Source organism: Carlito syrichta, unplaced genomic scaffold (assembly GCF_000164805.1).
Source record: "Carlito syrichta isolate Samal-C Ts95f unplaced genomic scaffold, Tarsius_syrichta-2.0.1 Scaffold315490, whole genome shotgun sequence".
NCBI lineage: Eukaryota > Metazoa > Chordata > Mammalia > Primates > Tarsiidae > Carlito > Carlito syrichta.
The window spans coordinates 1777837-1804636 of record NW_007259586.1 but is presented as its reverse complement, the minus strand read 5'-3'; the positions used below and the strand labels follow the sequence as shown (position 1 = coordinate 1804636).

At 41.4% G+C, this 26800-nt stretch overlaps 1 protein-coding gene and 1 pseudogene across 9 annotated transcripts in view; both read right to left on the bottom strand.

Annotated features, from left to right (window-relative positions):
* The window catches only part of MAGI1 (membrane associated guanylate kinase, WW and PDZ domain containing 1), a 692842-nt gene that overhangs the window by 374248 nt on the left and 291794 nt on the right, over positions 1 to 26800 (bottom strand). The window lies entirely within an intron of this gene.
* Positions 22462 to 23442, bottom strand: LOC103275488 (annotated as a pseudogene). Its single transcript, XR_002481261.1, has one exon. The product of XR_002481261.1 is annotated as a zona pellucida-binding protein 2 pseudogene (transcript).

Genomic DNA, 26800 nt, shown 5'->3' with positions numbered 1-26800 from the left:
GAGTGCAGTAGCATGCTTCCAGCCACCGCAGCCTCGACCCACTGGGCTCCGGCGATCCTTCCGCCTCAGCCTTCCAAGTAGCTGAAACTACAGGCGCGCGCTACGACGCCCAGCTCATTTTGATTTATTGTAGAGATGAGGTCTCACTGCCCAGGCGGGTCTCGAACCCACGGACTCAGGCAATTCACTCACCTCAGCCTCCCAAAGGCGCGGGATTACAGGCTGACCCACCGAGCCCGGTTTACTTAACCTTCTTTAAGAAGTCTTATCCCCACCAGTAGCTAAGTGGTGGCAATTTATTGTTAATGATATCTCCATTTCTGATGTTTAAGTGAGGTCTTTCAGTACAGCCATTGGAATGCAAGTTCCATGTCATTCTTGTTTCCCGCTATATCCCCGTTATCTACAGTAGTACTTGGCATAGGATAACTGCTCTATCAATATTTTTTTTTTTTTTTTGAGTCAGAGTCTCACTCTGTCACCCAGACTGGAGTGCAGTGGCCGCTCCCGACCACCGCAGCCTCGACCCGCTGGGCTCTGGTGATCCTTCCACCTCAGCCTTCCAAGTAGCTGGAACTACAGGCACGTGTTACCACACCCTGCTAGTTTTTCGTTTATTGTAGAGATGAGGTCTCACCAAGTTGCCCAGGTGGGTCTCGAACCCACGGCCTCAGACAATTCACTCATCTCAGCCTCCCAAAGGCACGGGATTACAAGCTGAGCCACCAAGCCCGGCTGATTAATACATTTTAAGTGAAGGAATCCATCCTTTTTATTACGTGAATGGAAGTCCCCCATCTCCCTTGTCTTCTATCCCTACTAATCCCTAAAATGACATCCAGGTTTACAGGAGGCTCACATAATCTTGTAGCAGTGGGGAGAGGGGCTCTTTGCTGGCCACTGGATTTTCTGCTCTCTGCTGCAAAGTACCTTATCTGCCAGGCTTCATGGTTTCTGTGGGTATTTGACACCAAAGTCTGCCTTGGATGACTTGGCTGTGTTCTCCCGGCTCAGACTGAGCCCTGCATTCTCCCTTAACAATTCCATCCTAATTTAACCCTCTCATATTCTGATGAACCACCCGGGCCTCTGTCCCATCCTCCAGCCAACCCTTGACTTCATCTCTCTAGCCAGTACCCTCTAGGATGTTATCTCATGATCACTAAGGCATCCCCATAGCAAGTCCTCAGGACCTACGCATCACTCCAAGAAATATGTAAAATGTCCCTTTCACACCATGTGGAAGCCAAGATGCTCAGGACTGATAGCTCTCTCAATTCCTCTCTGCCTGAGCCTGATAGGCTGCTACTCTTATTGAGCTGCTGGCCAGCCCTATCTTAACATAAGATGGCCCGATACGATAACCTTCCTAGAGTTCCAGATGTAGTGACACCAAGATCCTATTGCTTTTAGCTAATATGTCCACCACAACCCCAAAACACACACATTGGAATTCTGACTTTGGGATATGAGGTAACAGATATGAGGGGAGACTCAGGAAAAAAACCAGAATTATCTTTTGGAGATGAGCCCCTTATAATACACTTGGAATTTGATCCTACGGATCAAACAGTCAACCAAAGCTTTTACCTGGAAGCTTTCAAAAGGTTGCATCATGATTTGCAGAAGAAACGCCCTAAGTTGTGGCAAACAGTTGACTGCTTCTTCCATCATGACAACACACCTGCCCACACCATCCTGAGTGTTCAGTAGTTTTTGACCAAAAACAGCATCACCCCCATGTCTCGCCCTTCCTATTCATCCAATCTCACCCCAAGCGACTTTTTTTGTTTACTCGGATGAAAAAATTCTCAAAGGGAAAAGTTTTGCCAAAGTGGAAGAGATAAAAAAACAGCAGAAGCACTAAATGGCATCAAAACTGACGAGCTCAAAAACTATTTTGAGCAGTGGAAAAAGTATCTTGAGGAGTGTATTGCATTAAATGGAGAGTACTTTGAAGGCAACTGAAATTTTTATGTTTTATTTTTTATTTTTTATTTTTTTTGAGTTAGAGTCTCACTCTGTCGCCCAGACTGGAGTGCAGTGGCCGCTCCCGGCCACTGCAACCTCAACCTGCTGGGCTCTAGCGATCCTTCCACCTCAGCCTTCCCAGTAGCCATAATTACAGGCATGCGCTACCACGCCCGGCTGATTTTTTGATTTATTGTAGAGATGAGGTCTCACTGCCCAGGCGGGTCTCGAACCCGCGGGCTCAGGCAATCCACTCACCTCAGCCTCCCAAAGGCGAGGGATTACAGGCTGAGCCACCGAGCCCAGCTGCGACTGAAATTTAAACACATAAGAATAAATACATAATTCTTTTTTTTTTTTTTGAGTCGTAGTCTCACTCTGTCGCCCAGACTGGAATGCAGTGGCATGTTCCCGGCCACCGCAGCCTCGCCCTGCTGGGCTCTGGCGATCCTTCCACCTCAGCCTTCCGAGTAGCTGGAACTACAGGCGCACACTAGCACGCCTGGCTAATTTTTTATTTATTGTAGAGATGAGGGCTTGCAAAGTTGACCGGGCAAGTCCCCAACCCGTGGGCTCAGGCAATCCACTCACCTTGGCATCCCAAAGTGCTGGGATTACAGGCTGAGCCATAAGTACATAATTCTTAATAAATTTTGAATTTTGGGAGGGCTCCTCCTTCGCGTGCGTGCACGCTTGTGTTTGTGTGTGTGTGTGTGTGTGTGTGTGTGTGTGTGTGTGTGTGTTTTACGTCACTCTCTCTGTTCCTCCCTTCCATCTTTCTTTTCCTTTCCCACATTTTACTGGGACTAAAGGTAGGGTTCCATTTCACTCCACCTCCTCTGGGGCAGTGTCACCCCTTACCTGTACTTTATCATCCAAACCAGGATGCATTTGAGAGTAAGAGGGGTGCAACTGGTAATCAGGTCAAGGACTGGAGCTGGCCCAACAAGTTAGTAAATGTGGTCACTCTAGTTATATTGAACTTGACATTCAAGTACATTTGGGCCTGGTTCTTGATATGCTAATGGAGGCTTAAGGGATTTAGAAAATCTTATTTTGATAGACAAAAGTTGAGTACTGACTCTTTCTTGCCTTCCTGCTGTAAGAATCCTAATCCCTTGAGGCTAATGGATACCTCTGGGTGATGGGAAAGAAGGAAACAGAGAAATGTAGAAAAGCATGTTATTATACTCAAAAGCATCACTCCTCCTGTTTAAGCTATTCTAAACCATGCAGCAATGAACACCCAAGGAATCAAATCACTGCACACTGCTTCAGTTTGTTTTTTATGGCTTTTGTTAGTTTTTGTTGTTGTTGTTTTCAAACGGGTTTACACAGCCTTGATTACTAATTCTGGAGGCCTACTAATAAATTTGTAATTCCCTGCTTGTCACAGTGCTTCTCAAGTCTGAGGTTTTGCTTATCCTGTTTCTTCTTCCTCGAATGCCCTCCTGCCCTCTCACTCTGACCTTACCACTCTTGCCCACCGCTGCAAAGTCTTTGCTGACTGCCCTCCCCACTGCCATGCCGTCCTTCTATTCATGGTCAGCTGCTCTTTCCTTAGTATTCTCACATGAGAGCACCCTCCAAGGCCCAAGAACAGAGTCAACCAATCTGTGCAGTAATCTTGAGAGGGAGGTGGAGTTCTCCCCTTTTACAGAAACTCAACTTAGTCTGTTGTAGTCCAAGTATTCTAGCCAAGGGTCACTCATCACTGTCCACCTTGCCTGATTTTGTTTAAGGATTAAATTACCTAGTGAATGTGAAAACTCTAAGAAACAGTTGAGGGGCTGGACAATATGAAGAATTACTTCGGGCCCATCTTCTTTCTATCTGGAAATTAAACTCTGTGATAACAAAGACTAGATTTTATCTAAATTATAAAACTTTAGCATGACATGAAAGCCTCAAGAAATTCTGAACAAATGCTAGAAGTCTCACATGAACAAATTCTGCCCTCCACAGGCCCACATTCCATAAAGGAACAAGAGCATCACCATGTTAGCTTCCAACCACTTCTGTTTCTAGAAGTGAATATTTGAAGGGATGGAGAGAACTAGAATGGTATCTCTGATTTTTATAGAGATTTTAAATTAAATTTAGAGCCCGGCTCGGTGGCTCAGCCTGTAATCCTGTGCCTTTGGGAGGCTGAGGTGAGTGGATTGCCTGAGTCTGGGGGTTCGAGACCCACCTGGGCAACTTGGTAAGACCTCATCTCTACAATAAATCAAAATGAGCCAGACGTAGTAGCACGCACCTGTAGTTCCAGCTCCTTGGAAGGCTGAGGCGAAGGATCGCCAGAGCCCAGCAGGTCGAGGCTGTGGTGGCCGGGAGCGGCCACGGCACTCCAATCTGGGTGACAGAGTGAGACTCCAACTCAAAATTTAAAAATTAATTAATTAATTAATTAATTTAGCCTAAAGTTGCCTCCTTATATATTTTAAGTTTGGTCTAAAGTTTTCTCCATACAGAGTGAAGTTGTAACCTAACTGCATGTATAAACTGGCTGTAACCCACTCCTGTGCCAATCACCAAGTTCTGACCAATGAAAGGTGGCCAGCTGTTCAAACATTGTTCAAATAAGGCCAAGCTGTAACCAATCCAGCTGTTTCTATGTCTCACTTTCAATCTCCATACATCACTTTATTTTTTTGTCCACAAAGCCTCTCCGACCACACGGCAACATGATTAAGTCTCTCTGAACTTATTCTGGTTGTTGTTGGTGGTAGGGGTTGCCAAAATTGTGAATTATTCTTTGCTCAATTAAACTCTGCTAAATTTGTCTGAAGTATTTTCTTTTAACGAATATGAGACATAAGTATCCACTGTTCTAAAAGAAAGTAAAGAATGAGAATTTGGAACTCAAAGATTATTAAGAAGGAATAATAATGTTAGGACATCCCTGATGAACTGAGATTGCCTGAACTGTGGTTACAGGTCAGAACAGGATATCAGGAAGGTCTAAGGGGAAGATTATCTTAAAGTTTGGACCATTGACAAGTACTCAGCAAAACTTAGATGAACTGAGAAGAGATACAGTTCAGGACAGAGCATGGGTGGTAGTGAAACCCTTGTGTTACTATAGTTATACCTGGGGAGGAAGTATGTGTTTCTGTGTGTAGAACAAACAGCAATGTAACAAAAATGCTTTAATACTGGACCTTTCATTCAGAACATACAGTGTTTGGAAGAAGTTCCCCCACCCCAAGGTAGCACCAAAAGAAAACTGAGAATTTCCAGATGAAAACAATAGCAGGGGTCACGTCTTGGTAACTCTGGCTGAGGAATCTCCCTGAGCAGCAGTTTTCAAACTTTCAAGACCGTTTTATACTCTTCAAAAGTCTTCTTTCAAGCATTTTTGCATTCTCATAGTGTTTGTCACCAAGGGGACTGGATTTGATAGAAATATTTGTAACATATCCAGCAACATCCGTCATAGATAATAAACCGAGATCTGTGTTTCCTCAACACTTATGCTCCTCTGTTTATTTTTTTTGAGTTGGAGTCTCACTCTGTCGCCCAAACTGGAGTGCAGGCTCCACCACTGCAGCCTTGACTTGCTGGGCTCCAGCGACCCTTCCACCTCAGCCTTCCAAGTAGCTGGAACAACAGGCGTGTGCTACCATGCCCGGCTCATTTTTGATTTATTGTAGAGATGAGGTCTCACCACGTTGCCCAGGCGGGTCTCAAACCCGGGGACTCAGGTCATCCACTCACCTCAGCCTCCCAAAGGTGCGGGATTACAGGCTGAGCCACCGAGCCCGGCAAGCCTTGAGCATTTAATCATTAGTGAGATTCAGTGTGAGTATCAGAGAACTTTGTATATAGATTGGTGTGTTTTGGGGTTAGAAAAAGTGAGAATTTTCTCGGTGTACCTGTGAGCATACAAATTTCAAAGGTCTCACTGATTATACACACATCATCATTTTAAACAAAGCAATCTGATACTCCAAGCAAATCACTGACAATTGTAAGCCTGCACAGGTTTAATTAGCTCGAACATAGTGTGTCTTAAAAAAGACAATACATGTTTTAGAGCTTTCTTCCACCCCAAGCAGGCTTTATAAAAGCACATGTGTTTGTATATAAACTCACACTGCCCTGTCAAAAAGATGATGTAGTGGTAGAGAGGGATGCTAAGAGAAGTGGTTACCATAGCAACAAAAATCGCCAACACTCTAAAGATGTCTGAGTAATTCTGTCTCATTTCTCAGGTTCTTCTCAGAAGCACTTACTCTCAAGTTATCCTTCAGTCTTCTAGAAGAAAGTCCTTTTGACACAGGACTACCGTTGCTCTCCACCACCTGAGTACAGTCATAACCACAAAGTCTTTGAGTAAGAAATGTTACTACATATCTGGCTCGGGTCAATCAACATTGCCCACTAGAATACATGCTACCTTAGAGGAGCGATTTTTCCTTGTTTTGTTCATTGGTGAATCTCCATTATTAAAGAAAATGCCTGGCATATAATAGGTGTTTAGCATTTGTTAAATACGTGAATGGCCACCAGAAAATCACAGCATAAATGAAAACCCCAATACAAACTTCCCTGTTTCATTTTAAAATTGCAAGGCCTAGGATCCAAGTCAAAAGAACTCACTTTTTCAACCAGCTCAAAAGGAAACTCCAAAGATTCCTATGTAAGAAAGTTTGATTCTTTATACCTCCCGGTTATCATTAATTCATTCAACTGAAGCAGGAGAGCACAACAGTTACATGCAGGACTCTGGAACCATAATGTCTGGATTTGAAACCTGGCTCTATCATCTCATAATCTTTTTTTTTTTTTTTTGAGTTGGAGTCTCACTCCATCGCCCAGACTGGAATGCGGGGGCATGCTCCTGGCCACTGCAGCCTCAACCTGCTGGGCTCCGGCGATCCTTTCACCTCAGCCTTCCAAGTAGCTGGAACTGCAGACGCACACTACCACGCCCGGCTGATTTTTTGATTTATTGTAGAGATGAGGTCTCGCCAACTTGCCCAGGCAGGTCTTGAACCCGCGGACTCAGGCAATTCACTCACCTCAGCCTCCCAAAGCACGGGATTACAGGCTGAGCCACAGAGCCCAGCTGTATCTCATACTCTTGAAGGGACCACTTCACCTCTGTGTGCCCCAGTGCCTCCTCATTTGAAAAATAGAATAATGGGACCTACCTCAAATATAAGCTATTATAATTTGAGCACACACTACACTACAGATACAAAGACAAATAAGACATCCTCAAGTTTTTATTACAGCACCACCCACATCATATTATACATCTTTTCATATGTCCAACAAGACAGCAGAAGGACAATAGGACAATCATCAGTCTTTCATTATCTCAACTCTGCCAAACATTGCTGGTGGCAGAGGCTTGACAACTTGGTTATTCAGAAACTAAAGCCCGCAAGTGGACACATGGGCCTTTCTGACCCTCTCCGGTACAACACAGAAAAGAAAGAATGCAAGAGACTTGAGTGAGGCCAAACTAAAGGGGCTGAAAGACAGGAATTAGTGCATCTTCTCCACTCTCTGCCCAGATCCTGGAATAAGTTGCTACTTATTCCAGCTATCTTAAATGGGAACAACACAACCTTAGCCAATGATCACAGACAAATGATCTGGAGATTAGGATTCCAAGACTCTCCAGGCTGTTGATCCAATTTAGAAAAGTCTGTGAATAACAAGAAAAATGTGGAAATGCAAACTCTCAAAAGTGATTAAAAATAAAGGAGGGAGCCGGGCTCGGTGGCTCAGCGTGTAATCCTGTGCTTTGGAAGGCCGAGGTGAGTGAATTGCGTGAGCCCATGGGTTCGAGACCTGCCTGGGCAACTTGGTGAGACCTCATCGCTACAATAAATCAAATAAATTAGCCGGGCATGGTAGCATGCGCCTGTAGTTCTAGCTACTCGGAAGGCTGAGGCGGAAGGATTGCTGGAGCCCAGCAAGTCGAGGCTGCAGTGGCCGGGAGCAGCCACTGTACTCCAGTCTGGGTGACAGAGTGAGACTCCAACTCAAAAAATAAAAATAAAGGAGAGAAAAGGAAAAGAGAAACTATTATTTAAAGGGTTAACAGTCTAGTTGCTTCTCAAGTATTTTCTGAAGCCAGTTTAGCAGAGGAAAAGTAATTTATATGAACATATTCTTGGCAAAGTGACTATAGTAAAGAAATATAAAATTATGCAAAGACTTGTTGAGATTAAATGAATTACTGCTGCATATGAATCAGTCTTTTTTAAAGAAGCTATACAGTATAAAATAGACATAGTCTTGTAGTTGATTAGATTTACATTTCCATCTTATTTAAGCTATGCCACCTGGAGAATAAGATAATTCAATGCTTTTTATATAAAACACCTTAGTCTAATATTTCACAATAAGAAACCTTGATTTTGAATTAAATTATGTCAAAATGGGAGTCTAAGAGAAAAGAATATTCAGTGTGTGGGATGCTAACCATTCAGTCTGGTAAAGATATTGAGTTTCTGACAGTGGATAACTATTGCAATGTACATTTCCTTCAATTGAGAAGTAGACTTAGAAACTCTACCAAATCTTTAAAGATCATTCCACAAGGCAGGCATATATCACCCTCGTTCCCAACTTCCCACCCCCACCCCCCGAGGCATTCAAAAGCTCAGAAATCTCTAAATAATGCCATCCTCAGTTCACAGATGATATCTCAAAAAAGGTTAGAGAGAATTCTGGTCTTTAACACACACTGATCTGAAAGCAAGCCACAATTTCTCAAGACCACCATTCACAAGTATGCTACAAAGCACAACTTCTCAAATAGGGTTCCTAGAAATCCTGATGGCCCTCAGTCCTTGGTAGCCTGGATAGGGATTCAGGCAGCTAAGGACCCCAGGAAGTTCTCCTTATCCTGTGAGCATCTTGACAGGATTCCAAATCATCTCCAGAGGGCCAGGCAAGTATCAGCATTATCTATTACAGCCAAGGCATGCAAAAGGCCAGAGGCAGAAAGGAAAGGATACATAAGTTGAATATCCTTAATCCAAAAATCTGAAACCCAAAAATATTCAAAATTCAAAAAAATTCTGGTCCCAAGCATTTCAGATAAGGGATATTCAGCAACCCACAATTCCATACAATGCTAACAGGAATTTGGAAGAAAACAAAATACATGGGATGAAGGAAATTCTGTGGCCAAATATGTATAGTATATACTGAGACAAAATAATTTCTTCACTGCAGGATTTATGAGCATTCTTAAATGTGCTGATGAGCCGGGCTCGGTGGCTCAGCCTGTAATCCTGAGCCTTTGGGAGGCTGAGGTGAATGGATTGCCTGAGCCCACGGGTTCGAGACCTGCCTGGGCAGCGAGACCTCATCTCTACAATAAATCAAAAAATCAGCGGGGCGTGGTGGCGCGCGCCTGTAATTCCGGCTACTCGGAAGGCTGAGGCGGAAGGATCGCCGGAGCCCGGCAGGTCGAGGTTGCGGTGGCCGGGAGCGGCCACTGCACTCCAGTCCAGGCGACAGAGTGAGACTCCAACTCAAAAAAAAAAAAAAATGTGCTGATGAAATCTGTTAAAAGAATATGATACTGCTACAATTCACCAACTTATTTGACAGCACATTCATTTTAATGGAGTTTCACCAGAGTTAAGAATTCATAGAACACAGTTTGAGAACTACAGCTTTGAATGTTATTTGTGTTACTTGATAAATGAACTTCAATAAACATTTGAGTTACAACTGAATTACTATATATATGAGTAATAATGAGTGCCTACATGTGCCCTAGGCACTAGGCCATCCAGGCTCCTCTAAAGGGATGGACAAGATGCATGAACAAGATAGGCAATATGGAACTTCCTTTTTCCCAGAAGCAGACAGACAACGGAAATGCAGTCTAGAAGACTCAGAAGTGAAAATTATGTTCTGCTTTTAAGTTTGATAAACCACTCTAGGTGATGCATTGGAAAAAGATTATAGAAGATTGTGGGGGCACTCCTTGACTGGAAGAGTCTAGAAGTCCACTGTAAGGAGGTTACAGAGGGGTTGAATCTGGGACTATGAGAAGGATCCAGCCAAGCAAAGATGTGGGAAAACAGATTTCCATACCAGGCAAATGAAACGACAGGGGCAGATGCTTTGAGACAGAAATGAACTTGAGGAAAACAAAACAACCAGAGCTGAAGCGCACTGTGAGATTGAGGAAGTGGCCTAAGATGAGGCTGGAAACAAGGAACGGGCAGATCATGTGAAACCTTAGAGTTCATGGTATGGAATCTGGATCTTCATCTGCGGGAAGGTCCTCAGCAGTTTTCAAGCAGGAAAATGCCACGACATAATTTCTGTTGTTAAAAACAGCTGCTGCCATGTGGGAACTAGCAGAGTGAAAGGCTAAAGAGATGAGGAGAAGATTCACTCCTAAACATGGTAAGTTACTTCCTCACACTCCAATGCCTAAAATTTCGAATCCTGGAGGGATGAGTCAAACTTAACAGTCACTCAGCTAAGCAAAGAACAAAAGTTCTGTTGCCTAGCTGAACTTTTCCCCCATCAAACAGTATTGTCAAAAGAGATACAACTGTTCCAAAGAAATCATGCAACAAAAAAAAAATACATTAAAGCATTTGCTTTAATCTTATTTTGTCTAGGACACTATTATTCTTAATAGTCTTCTTTTAAATTTTAAAGAAAAAAGAACTTGTGATAAAACTGTCTTAACTGCATCAACACTATTTCTCTAACAAAACTCAAGTGCGTATCAAAGCCCAGTAATTTGTAAAATAGTAAGGAAATCTTTCTTTCCAGGCCAATCCTAATCAATATCCATATGACTTCTCCTTACAAAATGATCATTTACTGTGTTTAATAAATCTTGAGACTAAAAAGAAATGGCATATAGTGAAACCTGATTAATTCTGACCTGATTACATCAAGTTTTGTTAAATTTGGACCTGGGGTGGTCTGAATCTGTGTTCTGCTTTAGCCAATTAAAAAATAAATAATAAATAAATAAATAAATAAACTCAGCCTGTAATCCCAGCACTTGGGGAGGCCGAGGTGAGTAGACTGCCTGAGCCCGCGGGTTCGAGACCCGCCTGGGCAACTTGGCAAGACCTCACCTCTACAATAAATAAAAAATTAGCCAGGCGAGGTAGCGCGCACCTGTAGTTCCAGCTACTTGGAAGGCTGAGGCAGAAGGATCACCGGAGCCCAGCAGGTCGGGGCTGCAGTGGCTGGCAGCGGCTACTGCACTCCAGTCTAGGTGACAGAGTGAGACTCTAACTCAAAAAAAAAAAATCTGTTCTACAAATTAGTAAATAAAAAAGAATGTGGTAGCGGGACAATGTTCACTCTGAAGAAAACAAGCTTTATGAAATATATTTACATAGAACTAACACACTAATTACAAACTGTTTATCTATTCATTGTAGCAGGCCACCCAAAAAGCTCTATTATATTAGCTTATCTTGAGGTTGCCTGCATCTACATTAGTAAACAAACTATATTCATTTAAAAATATTTCCTAGTTGAAAGTCCTCAATGATTCCAGCTAACATTACAATATAGTTAGGACAAAAAGTTTGAGGTTGGCTCAAATCACATGAAATCACTATCTATTAACATTCTGGGTATAACGCTGCTCACAAAAGATAATATAAAAACATATGTTTTATACAGTCACTTATAGATTTGGTTTTATCTGAATTTATAAGTGGACTAACCTCCAGCCAAAGGCTTAGCAACAATGCTGAATCTAACGCGGAGAGGAGACATTGCAAATCTTGCTTTACAAAACATTACAGACACTCCCCAACAAGACCTTGAGCAAATCTGTGCTTGCCAACACTGAAAGCCATCTTTGAGGTTTCCACATCACTAATAAATGTGAACTCTACCTCCTGACCTTTTCAGCTGCTCTGGGTATCCAAATATAACCAGCATTTCCTGAGACACCCTCTGAATCAGTCTACTGTAAATACAGTACAAACATCTAAGCAGCAAATTAGACTAGATTTTAAAATAAATGCTTAGCAACAAAAGAAAGCAACACTAAAATCACCATGTAATACAGTCCTGATACCACTGATCTTTGGTTATAGCTCAGAATGATTTAATTAAATAAGAAATTCTGGATTATTTTCCTTCTGTTGCCAAACACTTTGGGGCCTCGCGTTCAATTAAAAATTAAAATTTGGCCACACACAGTAAGAATCTAATTACATTTCTCAACATCTGTCTTTCTTTCCAGGCCAAAAGAAAATAATATTTATAGAAGAGCAGATTGAGACAAAATATACCACTGTCTTTTTATCTAGTTGAACTGGTGAACATCTCCATTACATCATTTGCCTTTTAGGTGGTTTATCTGTTAGGAATGCTTTTGGCTGCAAATAAGAGAATCCCTGAATAATGGTAGTTTAAGTAGTCAGTGGCTTATTTTTCTCACAGAAATCTGGAGGGAAGTGGTCCCTGGGGTTGATTCAGTTACTCAGCAATGCTGTCCAAAACACAGCTGGCTCCAATCCCATCATTCTCAGTATGTTAGTTTTCCTCCTCAGGCTTGTCACTTGAATTTCATAAGAAGGCTACTGTGTTTTCAAGTAACGTATTCTCATACAAAGCAGGGAGCAGAAGAGAGGGGCAAAAAGATTTATCTTCATAGGTATCTGTCATTTTTACAGAGAAAGGGATCTCTCCCACCTCCCTTTATGTCTCACTGGCCAGAGGTGTGTTACACATACAACTCTAGACCAATCACTGTTGAAGCAGAATGGGCTGACCAGACAAGTTTAGACCAATCATGACTCATTGAGCATAAAGGAGGACAGACCTCCTTTGCCTGAGAACAAGTAATTGCACCGATTAAACACAAAATCAGGACTTTGTTAGTGGGAACAAGAGGAGATAGCTGCTGAGTAGACAAGGACATCAGTGTATCCCACAAGTGTTTCCTAGAATGAAAGGATCTATGAATAAACAAATGAACAAATGGCCATTAAAGGAGAAAAGCAATAGCACATCTTCTGTTTTATCTAAGGCCTGAATATTGTGAAGTGTTGTCGGAGCTGTGGAATAGAATAGAGTTATTGTCTAACTCTCTTCTGCACATTTTTTTTCTTTTTAATAAGAGAGGTAGTCACCTCCGTGGCAAATTTTACCATATTCAATGAAAAGAAGCAGGATGAATTAAGTTACCTCTGGAAATATCTTCTAGCTCCCAAATTTAGTGACTGAATAACTTAAAAGATAACCACAGGGCAACGGGGCATTTCTACCAGTTTCCCTGGAGGGTGATTTAAATGTCCTTTTAAAACATATAACTGCATCCCCATAATTTCATGAATAGTATATAAAGAAAAGGTTGAACCTAAAAATAATCTCAGGAAAGAGACTCTGTCTTCAGAGTGTCATAGCTATGGAGCAAATACAAGAATGTCTGTTTGCCAAGTTAGACCCACAGAAAAGTAATTTCCATGTTTTGGCTAAAAACACCTTATATAGCCAACCTTAAAATTTGATTCCAGTCAGGTTAAAATTGAATTCTAGCAGCATATAAATAAATTTATATTATCATGCAGAAATTAGCAATTTTTAGTACTGTATTTTATTTTATTTTTTTGAGTTGGCGTCTCACTCCATCACCCAGGCTGGAGTGCAGTAGCATATTTACGGCCACCCCAGTGGCGACCTGTTGGGCTCTGGCGATCCTTCCACCTCAGCCTTCCAAGTAGCTGGAACTACAGGCACGCATTACCAAGCCCAACTAATTTTTGATTTATTGTAGAGACAAGGTCTCGACAAGTTGCCTGGGCTGGTCTCAAGCCCACGAACTCGGGCAGTCCACTCACCTCAGCCTACCAAAGCACTGGGGTAAATTACAGACTGAGCCACCGAGCCCAGCCAACTTTTAATGTTTTAAATAGTAAATGGTGTTTCTTAAAATTCAGCCAATAAGCAAACTGTGCTTATTATCTTCAGAATTCAATGACTGGTGCTAAGAAGAACATTAAATGTTGATAGTAGCCAGAATTGGAATGTAAGGTGTAATCTCAATTCTTGCTAAGTTTACAAGCAAAGGGCAAAATGAGTCTCTAAATTTTAGAAACCGCAGTATGTAATGCTGTTGGCAGTGATTACTTGTAGTTCAGGTATAATATAAGAAAGATAATTAAATGTCACAATTAAACAATTCTATTTTAAATCTTGTCAAAATTGTTCCCCTTTAAGTTACATACCTTCCTAAGAGAAAATATTTATATAAACCAAGTTAGCAGTCTTGGCCTAAAGAAGAGGCCACAAACCTTAGGAAGACAACAGAAGCTGGAGAGGAAAAGCTCCCACCTCTCTTTTCAGTGTCTCTATGCAAGGATTACAGTCCAGTAGTTTTGCATTTAGCAGCCAAACAAAACACACAGAAAGGCTGGATTTGGCTACTCATTTAAAAGACACAAAAACTTGCCAAATGCTTTGTATACTTTGAATACTTCTCATTGACTGATTCCTGGGGATATTGAAATAAGCAATCACTAGTAAAAAGTACAACTTCCATCCTTCCTCCCACATTTTCCAAGCGCTCCATGTACTCTCCGGATTTGCTATGCAAGGAAGATGGGGGGGGGGAGGTTTCTGAATTATTCCAAACCAGCATCTCTGCCTCAGACGAACATCAAGCTGCTCTCTGTTGCCCTCTAGAGGATCTCAATATTACATGAAGAAAAGAAGAAACGACTGCTAAAGCTTTCACATCATCGCACACAGAATATCCACTTATTTCTGATATCTTGGTAAACAAGAATGTGAAATTGAATGAAATGAGGATTTCTTGCATATAACATACAGAACTCTTGAGATTTATTTTTTTATATTTCAACTATCATAAAATCATGTGAAAATCTTCCCAGAGATTATATATCACAATTAAGCATAATTAGTGTGTTCATCCCCCCATTCCCCAGGTGTGGACCACTTCCTGGAGTCTGCACTAACTGAAAGCATTAGAATATATGCTAAAAAGTGTGCTTAAGGTCTAGAAAAACTATGACACCACGGTTCTTAAATTCATTGATCAGAAACTCAATTGAGAGAAATGAGCTAGGTATAAAATGTCAGGGAATAGGTGAGCACTGAGGCAAACTGAAGGGTTCATAGTCCATTAAAGCGGTAAGAATCAACTAAATTCTTGGTGATTGTCTGGGTTCAGAGTTGCAAGATAACCTGTTTTTTTGTTGTTGTGTTTTTCCTTTTTTTTTTTTTTTTTTTGAGTTGGAGTCTCACTCTGTCGCCCAGACTGGAGTGCAGTGGCACGCTCCTGCCCACTGCAGCCTCGACCTGCTGGGCTCCAGCGATCCTTCTGCCTCAGCCTTTCAAGTAGCTGGAACTACAGGCATGCGCTACCACACGCGGCTAATTTTTATTATTATTATTTTATTGTAGAGATGAGGTCTCGCCAAGTTGCCAAGGCAGGTCTCGAACCCGTGGGTTCAGGCAATCCACTCACCTCAACCTCCCAAAGCGCTGGGATTACAGGCTGAGCCACCGAGCCCGGCTGTGTTTTTCTTTTTAAAGAAAAGCCAAAGGCCAGGTTCAGCGGCTCACGCCTATAATCCCAGCAATTTGGGAGGCAGAGGCAGAAGGATTGCTTGAGCCCAGGAGTTTGAGATCAGCCTGGGCAACATAGAGAGACTTCATCTCTACAAAAAAAAAAAAAAAAAAATAGCTAGGTGTGGTGGCATGTGTCTGTTATCCCAGTTACTCAGAAGGGTGAGCACAGACAGTCATCAAAAAAAAAAGAAGGCTGAGGTGGGAAGATTGCTTGAACCCAGGAGTCTGAGGCTGCGGTAAGCCATGATCATGCCATTTCACTCCAGCCTGAGCAACAAAGTAAGACCCCAACTCAAAAAAAAAAAAAAAAAGCCAGAAAAACAACTGTATGTAAAAATCTCCATATTTTAGATGTTTGATTAGCCTGAAAACACTGTACTGGGAAAAAGAAATCATAACAATATATTGGATTTAGCCCACTAGAGCAGATATTTCTGCTATAAGATCATCTGTCACTAGAACTGCAATCCAAAAGAAAAGCCAGAGAAGGAATCCTCATCCATCTCTCATACAATGAGATTCATCCTATCAAAAAACCATCTGGTTTATAGGGACAGATGTAGCAGATGTGGTAATTTGAAGACTGTTTCAATCTTCAGCCAGTCCCTTCCTTGGGTGTTTCATCTTAATTTTGAAACAAAGTGGCTTTATATGGCATATTAAGGCATAAATAAATCACGGCAATAGCGTGGGCTATTTCTTCCGCTGCCTGCTCAGTCCGGAAGCACAGAAGACAGATAGTCAGATGAACACTCCCAAGGAGGGGATGGAGGTGATGAAACCACCTTCGCGTTTGTAGGAAGCCGTCACTACAGCTGCTATTAATCCTCTCCCAGGGAAGGGCAATGCAGTTCTGCTGCTCCTGACCTAATTCCTAGTGTTACTTTTCACCATCTTGGGTCTGATTTAAACTGTAATCTACTCTTCCTATCAATATAATGTTCCTTCCTTAGGTCCACTGATCTTTTTCAAAAATAAGGAGTTATTGTCAGTCCATTTTTCCCATAGTTGACAGATCAAGGGTTGGAGAACAGATTTAGCAGATGAGGATGCTAGCAAGATGCCAGCTCAATTTCATTTGTAGGTTAAACACACTGTCTTATTTACAGAACCCTCACTATCACTAGTCAACTCTCCATTTCAACAGCACTGAAAACTCCTAGAAAGGGATTGGCAGTAGTGGGAAACTCAGGGGAGGGGGGATGGGACTGGCAGTTGAGGGAAACTGCTAGGGGAGGGAGGGGCATACCTCAACAACAAGGGTACCTGCAAAATCAACGTTTGTATACCTAACCCTGAATTGTAACCCACATCTTTATAATAAAAAAAGAAAGAAAACTCCTTAATGATTGCTTCCAACTCAGACATATAATTGTTGAAAATTCCAGAAGGAAAACCAGTCCCTAAACTCTAAAGGGTCCAATCCTCTTGAATATACATAAGAATATATTGGCAATGTCCAGAGGGACTAAGTCCTGTTTCATGTCTGGATTAACAGCTCTGTAAAAAAGGAAGAAAGGAAGGGAAAGAGGGGGAAACGGAAGGAAGAAGAGAAAAGGAAACCGTAAAACAGCCTGCTGATCATTACAATTTACATGGATGTTTCTCTCTCTATATATTTTTTTTAATGGAAGTGCCAGTGGATACAATTAAGGTACTTGAAAGTCTGGCAAAAGACCCTTAATGATTATTTAATGATAAAGTATTCCTGAAGGAGACACAAAACTAAGTATCTATGAACGTCATTTAACCTCCAAAGATATTTCATCAGATATTTATTGGAATTTTGCAATATGCCCCCTCCCCTCTTTTTTTAAGAGGCAGGGTCTGGTGCTGTCACCCAGGCTGGAGTGCAGTGGTATCAACAAGACTGACAGCAGCCTTAAAAACTTGAGCTCAAGCAGTCCTCCTGCCTCAGTCTCTCAAGGGATAACAGGCACACACCACTACACTATGGTGTTTTTTTTTTTTTTGCTTTGTTTTTAGAGACAGTGTCTCGCTATGTTGCCTGCGCTGGTCTCAAATTCCTGGTCTCAAGCAATCCTTCAGCCTCAGACTCCTGAGTAGCTGGGATCACAGGCGTGAGCCACCACACTGAACAAGGATTATGCTATATTCCTAGCACTTAACTTTTCTGCTGTATTTAAAATTTCACTTCATAGATTGCAATCTGCAAGCATTCTAATAATAGAATTTGTATATTATTTTCTCATCTTAAAAGTAGATAAAGCCCATTTTTTAAAAAATGTGTGTATTTCTGTGTACATCTACGCGTGTATACAGAAGAGTAATAGAAAGTATAAATGTTCAGAGTGATTCTTAAGGTTATATAGACAGTGACATCAACACAGGAACAAATGAGAAGTGTGAGACTGGTGGGATTCCATGGACTTGATATATTGCATGTACATTATAAATTATAGTAATCAGTAATACAGGTCAAGGGCAATCTGTAGACTCCACTCATGGTCAGACAGCACTGAATATGGTTTTTGCCATAGATTATTCCAACTCAGCAGAAGCCTCTTGAGCTGGTGTTAAAATGCATGCACCAGCCTTAGCCTGCAGGTTCGAGACCAGCCTGGGCAACATGGTGAGACCTTGTATCTACAATAAGTAAAAAATTAGCTGGGCATGGTGATACATGCCTGTAGTTCCAGCTACTTGGAAGGCTGAGGTGGAAGGATCACCTGAGTCCAGCAAGTTGAGGTTGCGGTGGCTAGCTGTGAGCAGCATGACACTGCACTCCAGCCTGGGTGACAGAGTGAGACTCTCACTCAAAAAAAAAATGTAACCACCAGCCACAGGACAGCAAATCAATGAGGACTATTAACAGCTTAGAGAAGACAAAAGCAGCAACATAGCTGGGCTCCGTGGCTCAGCCTGTAATCCCGCGCCTTTGGGAGGCTGAGGTGAGTGGATTGTCTGAGCCCGCAGGTTCGAGACCCACCTGGGCAACTTGGAGAGACCTCATCTCTACAATAAATCAAAAAATTAGCCGGGCGTGGTAGCGCGCACCTGTAGTTCCAGCTACTCGGAAGGCTGAGGCGGAAGGATCGCCGAAGCCCAGCAGGTCGAGGCTGCGGTGGCCGGGAGTGGCCACTGCACTCCAGAGTCTGGGCAACAGAGAGAGACTCCAACTCAAAAAAAAAACAAAAACCCAGCAACATGTGCTGACTAAGGAGGCTCCACTATTAAAGATCCTTCTAATTTTCATCTACAAGAAATTTGATATTCAAATACAAATATTTTAACAGTGATAGCCGCTATCATCTATTAAATGTTTAGAATGTGCCAGGCACTGTACTTCACAGGCATCATATCCATAAATCTCATAATGCTTCTGTGAGGCTGCTGTTCTTATCTCTATGGTCAGGTCTAAAGAGGCCCATAGAGATTAGACAGCTTGATCAAGGTCACACTACCAGTGAGCCGCAGCCTGAACCCATGTCTTCATCTCCAAAGATACTGCTCTTACCTAAGACACTCCAACAATTAAATCTCCTAGATACAGAATTTTCAGGAATAACACTGATATTTTTGAAAGTGAATTCAGAGAGCAGATGGTTGGTTATCCAACCCCATTCTCTATTCCCGTCATTCAGTTTCCCTATAGCTTTATATGGGTCTCACCACAAGGGCACTTTCATTTCTATCTTTTTATCATTCTGTCTCCAACCGATAAGACAAGTTCCCAGCAAAAGTAGCAGTCTCATCCATATGGGATCTGCCAGTGGAGACTTTTAGATCAATGGTGCTCCAGTTGATAAGAACAGAGCTTCCTTATAATAGAATACTATGTGTATTAAGTCAGTGCTCTCTAGAGAAATAGAACCAATAGGATACATAGAGAGAGAGAGAGAGATAATGAGGTTTAACATGGGATTTGGTTCACGTGATTAGAAGGCCAGGAAGCCCCCACAATATGCTGTCTGCAAACTGAAGAACCAGGAAAACTGGTGGGTGGCATCATTCAATTTGCAAAGACGTAAACTCTCAGTCCAAGGTTGAAGGTTTGACAACCTGGGGGTGGGGGTGGGGGTGCTGGTATAAATCCCCAGAGTCCAAAAACCCAGAAACTAAGAGCTCCAACGTCCAAAGGCAAGAGAATATAGATGTCCCAGGTCAAAGAGAGAGAATGAATTCTTCCTTCCTCCACCTTTTTGTTCTATCCAGCCCCACAAAGAACTGGATGGGTGGCTTCATTCAGTCTGGGCATTCACCCATCCAGTGGAGGCACATCTTCTTTTTCCAGTCTATTGATTCAGATACTAATCTCTCCCAGAAACACACATACCCAGAAATAATGTTTTCTCAGTCAACTGGGAATGTCTTAACCAAGTCAAGGTGACACATAAAATTAACTACCACACTATTAATTTCAAAGACAACTTCATTCCTAGACTATTACAAGCATGTGTGTGTCTAGCAGTCAGACTGATTGTTATACTTGCTTCAAAACTCAAGTGGATGGGTAGGTGGGAGGGGGGTGGATGGACAAATGGGTGGATAGATGGACGGATGAACAAATCTACCCTAAAATTAATAAAAGCAATTTCTTCACGGTAAGAGACAATGTTCACAATGAGTTTATTTATTCACCATGTATGCTTTGAGTTGAAATCCTGTAATGTGTTCAACACTGGGGATGCAAGCAACAGGAAATAAGATAATGGCATAATATGGCTCCCATATGTGTAAGCAGAGTGTGTCGTGGGAGTGTGGGAGGGGAGAGCTCAAATACAACTGCCTGCTGCCACACGGTGCCAAATTTTCCAATTCTTTCCAGAGGCAGAAAATGAAGACTGCCTATTGGTAAGTGGCTGGGGTCAGATCACAAAGGCCCTAGGTAAGTCATGTCAAATTAGAACAATGAAAGGTTACAAACAAGAAAGTGAGATCATTAGATCCCACTTTATCAATATCAATCTAGCCACAAGTGATAAATGGGTTGGATGGGGGTGAAAATGTAAGTCTGAGTTTCACTGAACCAATTACTGAAAATACACACACACACCTCCCTACACACACACATATACACACACACGTACACACATATCTTCAGTCCACAAAATCAACCTCACTAGGTCTCCAAAAATCAGATTCTTCATCCCCTTACAATTTTTTCACTTAAAAAGAAAAACTCACTGCAAACAACTAGCTTTCAAAAGCTTTCCAGTTTTCTTTCTTCTTCATGCCAATGGCTTTAGGCCACATTTTCTCACTACAGTACCAAAGTGTTGAAATCACAGGTCTGCACTAACAGCAGCACTCATCCTATCAATATCCTTGGAGAAGGCTTATACAGGCAAACTTCAGAGATTCTGTGGGTTTGGACGACTACCATAAAGCAAATATTGCATACAAATTGGTTTCCCAGTGTATGAAAGTTGTATTAGCACTATACTGTGATCTATTAGTGTATAATAGCATTGTACCTTTAAAAAAACCTGACATACCTTAATTTTAAAATACTTTATTGCTAAAAGAAATGCTAACAATCATCTGGGCCTTCAGCTAGTCATAATTTTTCTGCTGGTAGAGGGTATTGCCTCAGTGTTGATGACAGCTGACAGATCAGGCTGGTGATCACAGAAAGTTAGGGTGGCTGGAGCAACTTCTTAAAATAAGGCAACACTCAAATTTGCCACATTGATAGACATTCTTTCACAACAGATATCTGTGTGGCATATGATATCTTTTGAGAGCATTTTAGTTACAGCAGGACTTCTTTCAAAATTGAACTCCATCCTCTCAAACTATGCAGCCTCTTTATCAACTATGTTTACGTAATATTCTAAATCCTTTGTTGTATTTTTTAAACGTTCACAGCGTCATCACCAGAAGTAAATTCTATCTCAAGAAACCACTTGCTGTGCTCATCCACAGAAACAAGTCCTCATCTGTTCACATTTGATCATGACATTGCAGCAATTCACTCACATCTTCAGACTCCCTTTCTCATTCTAGTTCTCTTGCTATGTCCACCACATCTGCAGTGACTTTCTCCACTGAAGTCTTGAACCCCCAGTCATCCATGAAGGTTGGAATCAACTTCTTCCAAACTCCTGTTCATGATGATTTTATTTTAGCTTCTTCCTATGAATCATGAATGTTTTTCATGGCATCTAGAATGGTAAATCCTTTCCAGAAGATTTTAAACTTACTTTGCCCAGATCCATCAGAGCAATCACTATCTATGGCAGCTAGAGTCTTATAAAATATTTTTCTGAAATAATAAGACTGAAAGTTGAAATCACTCCTTAATACATGGCCTACAGAATAGATGCTGCATTAAAAGGCATAAAAGCAACATTAACCTCCTTATACATATCCATCAGAGTTCTTGAGTGGCTAGGAGCATTGTCCATGAGCAGTAATATTTTGAAAGAAATCTTTTTTTCAGAGCAGGTCTCAACAGGGGCCTTAAAACATTTAGTAAACCAAGTTGTCAACATATATGCTGTCATTCAGGCTTTGTTGTTCCATTTAAATAGATTAGGCAGAACAGATTTAGCATAATCCTTAAGGGTCCTATGATTTTGAAATGGTCAATGAGCAGTGGCTTCTTTTTTTTTTTGGAAAGTATAAATTTTTTATTATATTTTGCTACTCTTCTTTAATATAGTCTTGAGTACAGAGCTACATATTCAGTTTGTAAGCAACAAAATATATTTCATTAAAAATAATTCATTAATATTCAACTTTCTTTTGTACACTGGAAATATTAGAAATACCATGTCAGCCAATTTTTAAAAAGTTTCAAAAACATATGATTTCTAGTGTTTTGGTCTTACTCTTACTGATCTTAAGCTATAGATGATGCTCTGGGACGTGAACAAATCATCCTATGTCCCCCACCTCCACCAACAAGTAACAAAGGTTTCACTTCTGGTCTTCATATCGCTGATTTTTGTTTGAAGTTTATGGGCAAGATTTAGCTCCGTAGATATGAATGGAAATGCAGGTCTGACAAATAACATCAACATCAGGACTAAAAGTCCCAGGATTACAAACTACACAACAGCTAGCATAGTTACTGTGTAGAACAAGATTTTTTCCAAAGCCCAGTCGACAGCTAACCAGACGTGCTATCTGAAAACTGTGGTCTACAAAATGCATAGCTGGTAGAGTTTTATTAAAGTTATGGGAGAACATAACTTGGCACCGAAAAAATTCCTCTATTCGATCTCTTGCCTGAAGGATATTATAGTTAGTGATATCTTCACAGTCAACAGATTCATTGCAAGCACCTTTCCACCCTGGAGCAAAAGGATTAACTTGGAAGGCTATAAATAGTTCATGTATGAGGCCATGTCTTGGAGTTTCAACAGAATGGCACTTATACGATGGTTCTATAACATGGCACGACAAATCAGAAATTAGATTATTCAAGATTTTCTTCAGCACTCTAAAGAGCAGGTCATTGTATCTTCCTCTTATACAAGACTTTGTGGTAAAACGTACAGTCATCTGATATGAATAACCAGGTTCCTGACAGGCAAACATCAGGAAGTCATATCTCTTCTTTATCGTCTTTTCTTCTTGAGTTTCTGCTATGGCAAACTTATAGGAAAGAAAACATGTGTAAAGTCCAGACAAAGGCTCCAGAAAATCTTTCACCATCAGCTTTCCGGTTTTTGTTATACTTATTCGCTTATTTCCTGTTAACGTCTTTTCATTAGGCCCAATCCACAAGTAGGTGGGATCAACCATTTCTTTTTTAGCAAGTTTTAAATCCAGACAGTTAAAGACTGGGGTATTCTGTTGTAATTTTATATATATTTTCACGGGGTAGTCTGGCTTGCCATAAACAGAGCCGTCCTCTTCGAATATGGAAAAACGAGGCCATCCAACTCTTGTGAGGTACCAGAGCACCGTGGAGAGGAGGACCCACGGTCGCATCACGGCTCAGGGGCCGGCGCAGCAGAGGGCGTCGAGGGATGGGCGCCTTTCTCCATCAGCCGGGGCGCAACACCTCCCCAACGTGCCTGCACGCAGCGGAGCAAACCGCCCGGGCGTGGACGAGCGGGAGGGTGCGAGCGGGGACTCCACTGGTTTCCTAAAGTCACCAGCTGCAATTAGCTCCTAACAAGAAGTCACCCGGTCCTCTAAAGTTTTGAAGCCAGGCATTGACTTCTCTCTAGCTAGCAAAGTCTTAGATGGCATTTTCTTCCAATAGGAGGCTGTTTTGTCTACACTGAAAATCTGTTAGCTAAGTGTAACCACCTTTATCTATGATCATAGCTAGATCTTCTGCAGAATTTGCTGCAACTTCCATATCAGCACTTGCTTCTCCAACTTGCACTTTTATGTCACGGAGATGGCTATTTTCCCTAAACCTCATAAGCCAACCTCTGCTAGCTTCCAATTTTTCTTCTGCAGCTTTCTCACTTCTTCCAGCCTTCATAGAATTGAAGAGAGTTAGGGCCTTGCTCTAGATTAGCTTTGGCTTAAGAAAATGTTGCTGGTTTGATCTTCTATCCAGACCACTCAAACTTTCTCCATATCAACAGCAAGATGTTTACCTTCTTATCTCTGGGTGTCCACTAGAGTAGCACTTGGAAATCCCTTCAAGAACTTTTTATTTACAGTCACAACTTGGCTAACCAACCCAAGAGGCCTACTTTTCAGCCTGTCTCAGCTTTCCACATGCCTTCCTCACTAAGTTGAATCATCTCTAGTTTTTATTTGAGAGCAAGAGATATATAACTCTTCTTTTCTCTTGAATACGTAGAGGTCTTTCTAGAGTTAACTGACCTAATTTCAATATTGTGGTGTCTCAGGGAATGGCAAGGCCCAGAGGGAGGGAGAGAGACCAAAGAACAACTGGTTGCCAGAGTAGTGAGAATACATACAACTTTTATTAAGGCTGCCATCTTATATGTGCATGGTTCATGGCACCCCAAAATTACAAGTCACATCAAAGATCACCAATCACAGATCACTGCTGCAGATGAGATAATAATGAAACAGTTTAAAATATTGCAGGAATTATCAAAATATGACACAGAGATACAAAGTAAGAACAAGCTATTGGAAAAATGACATCAATGGACAGCATAACACAGAGTGGCCACAAAACTTCAAGTTGTTAAGAAATGCAATACCTACGAGGCACAATTGAATAATACAAGAAAACAAAGTGTGCTTATAATGGCTCTCCTGTGCTAGTCTATCTAAAGTTTTGACAGGAACATGTGTTCAGTACACCCAGGGACACCCATACAAATACCCCAAGCACATACATATTAATTAATGACCCATACTCATATCTCTGCCATGAAATACCACAGATCAATGTCCATTATAGGTATCTGTTTTTGTAACAATGAACGGAACTGATAATGATGCTAAAAATATTTTCTGAGTACGAGAAATTGTGAGGTACATTACATACATTACCTATTTAATTTCATTCTTGCATGAATCCCAGGAGGTTAATACAATTACTATCTCCATTGTACAGGTGCAGAAACCATTGCTCAGAGTGGTCAATGAGCTTGGCAAAGGTCACACACCCAGTAAACAGAGATACTGGGATCGGATCTTAGAAAGCCTAGAAAGACTGAATTCAAACACTGTGCTTCTAACAGCCATGCCCACTGCCTCCTCCTAGAGAAGGTGGGCAGGGCAGTGATAAGGGTGTCTAGCTGTAGGGCAACACAATATTTTCCTGTTTACTGTACTCAGATTCTCCAAAAAGTCCAAGAGGTAGTGGAGAAAGGGGATGGAAAACTTAATTGCTATAAATTACTTACCACCAGTTAAGAAATCATCTACTCTCAACTATCACCAACAGACATTTTGAAAACTGCAGTAAACCTGTATGTCTGTAAAGCCACTGCTTAAAGCCACTAAAATCAGGTTGTGAAAAAAGATCTTTAATAACGCTTGAAAATTTTTAGGCACATCTTGTTAAGTAAATAGAAATTCAGTTACACGACCCCATATGTGACCCCATTTTTGTATGCACAGCTCTACAAACACTATAAAACATACAAAAAAAGTTCTGTCATTATCTCTGAGATCAATACCTTTCCTTCTTTATGCTTTTGAATCTTTCCAAAGTATTCCAGATGTACTATTTTTGTGATGGGGAAAGTATGTTTTAGTGGTTTTGGGGGCATTGTGAGAAGAGCTTTAATACGAGTTGGGCTGCTTCTGAAATGCACATTTTGAAACTCCCTCTATAATGACACAAACAAAATCTAAGATTATGGTTATGACCAAACATGTATTCCTGATCAACTGTGGAATCTGCAGTTGTATCAAAATAAAAGAGATTGCTACCTCTGCTTCATTTAATAAGCTACAACATTTGATGAGATAAAAAGTACTCATCATTGGCACCTTCAGTTGTTGTGTCAATCTTTAAAATTTTCAAAAGAACTTAAGAACCTAACTGTAGAGTAATTCTATTTTCTGGAGCTAGCTTCAATTTGAGGAGCTTTAAAGATACCATGTTGAGAAGACTCATTTTTTTTTTTTTTTGAGTTGGAGTCTCACTCTGTCGCCCAGACTGGAGTGCAGTGGCCGCTCCCAGCCACCGCAGCCTCGACCTGCTGGACTCCGGCGATCCTTCCGCCTCAGCCTTCCAAGTAGCCAGAATTACAGGCATGCGCTACCATGCCCTGCTGATTTTTTTATTTATTGTAGAGATGAGGTTTCGCGGGTCTCGAACCCGCGGGCTCAGGCAATTCACTCACCTCAGCCTCCCAAAGGCGTGGCATTACAGGCTGAGCCACCAAGCCCAGTTGAGAAGACTCATTTTTAACTGTGCCACTGGACTGAGCCAAGTTGATGGTTTTAATGTTGAGGAATATATCCCAGGATCACTCCATGTCATAGAAATCGAAGGACATGATTCATTTGTGAATGGAATTTATTACATATTAGCAGAAATCTTTCAACAAGGAGATTTACACTCCAGAAAATCTACAGACATAGAGACCCTATCCAGGCTGCAGGCAGTGAGCTATTTCAACCATACATTCATTCAACAAATATCTATTAAAAGCCAAGCCCTAAACTAGGTATGGACTAATGGGACAGCATAGAGGGGGTACCATCTTGAGTGACTAGAATGTTGAGAATCTACTGGAATGAAGTCTAGAAAATGGATACTAACAGGATCACATGATGTGGCTTTCATTGTCCTTACTTATTCATGTGTGGGAATATGATATTTAAATATGTTTACATCAAAATGCTTAGAATTGTACAATATTTAACACTATCAAGCACAAGAAGAACAAAGGCT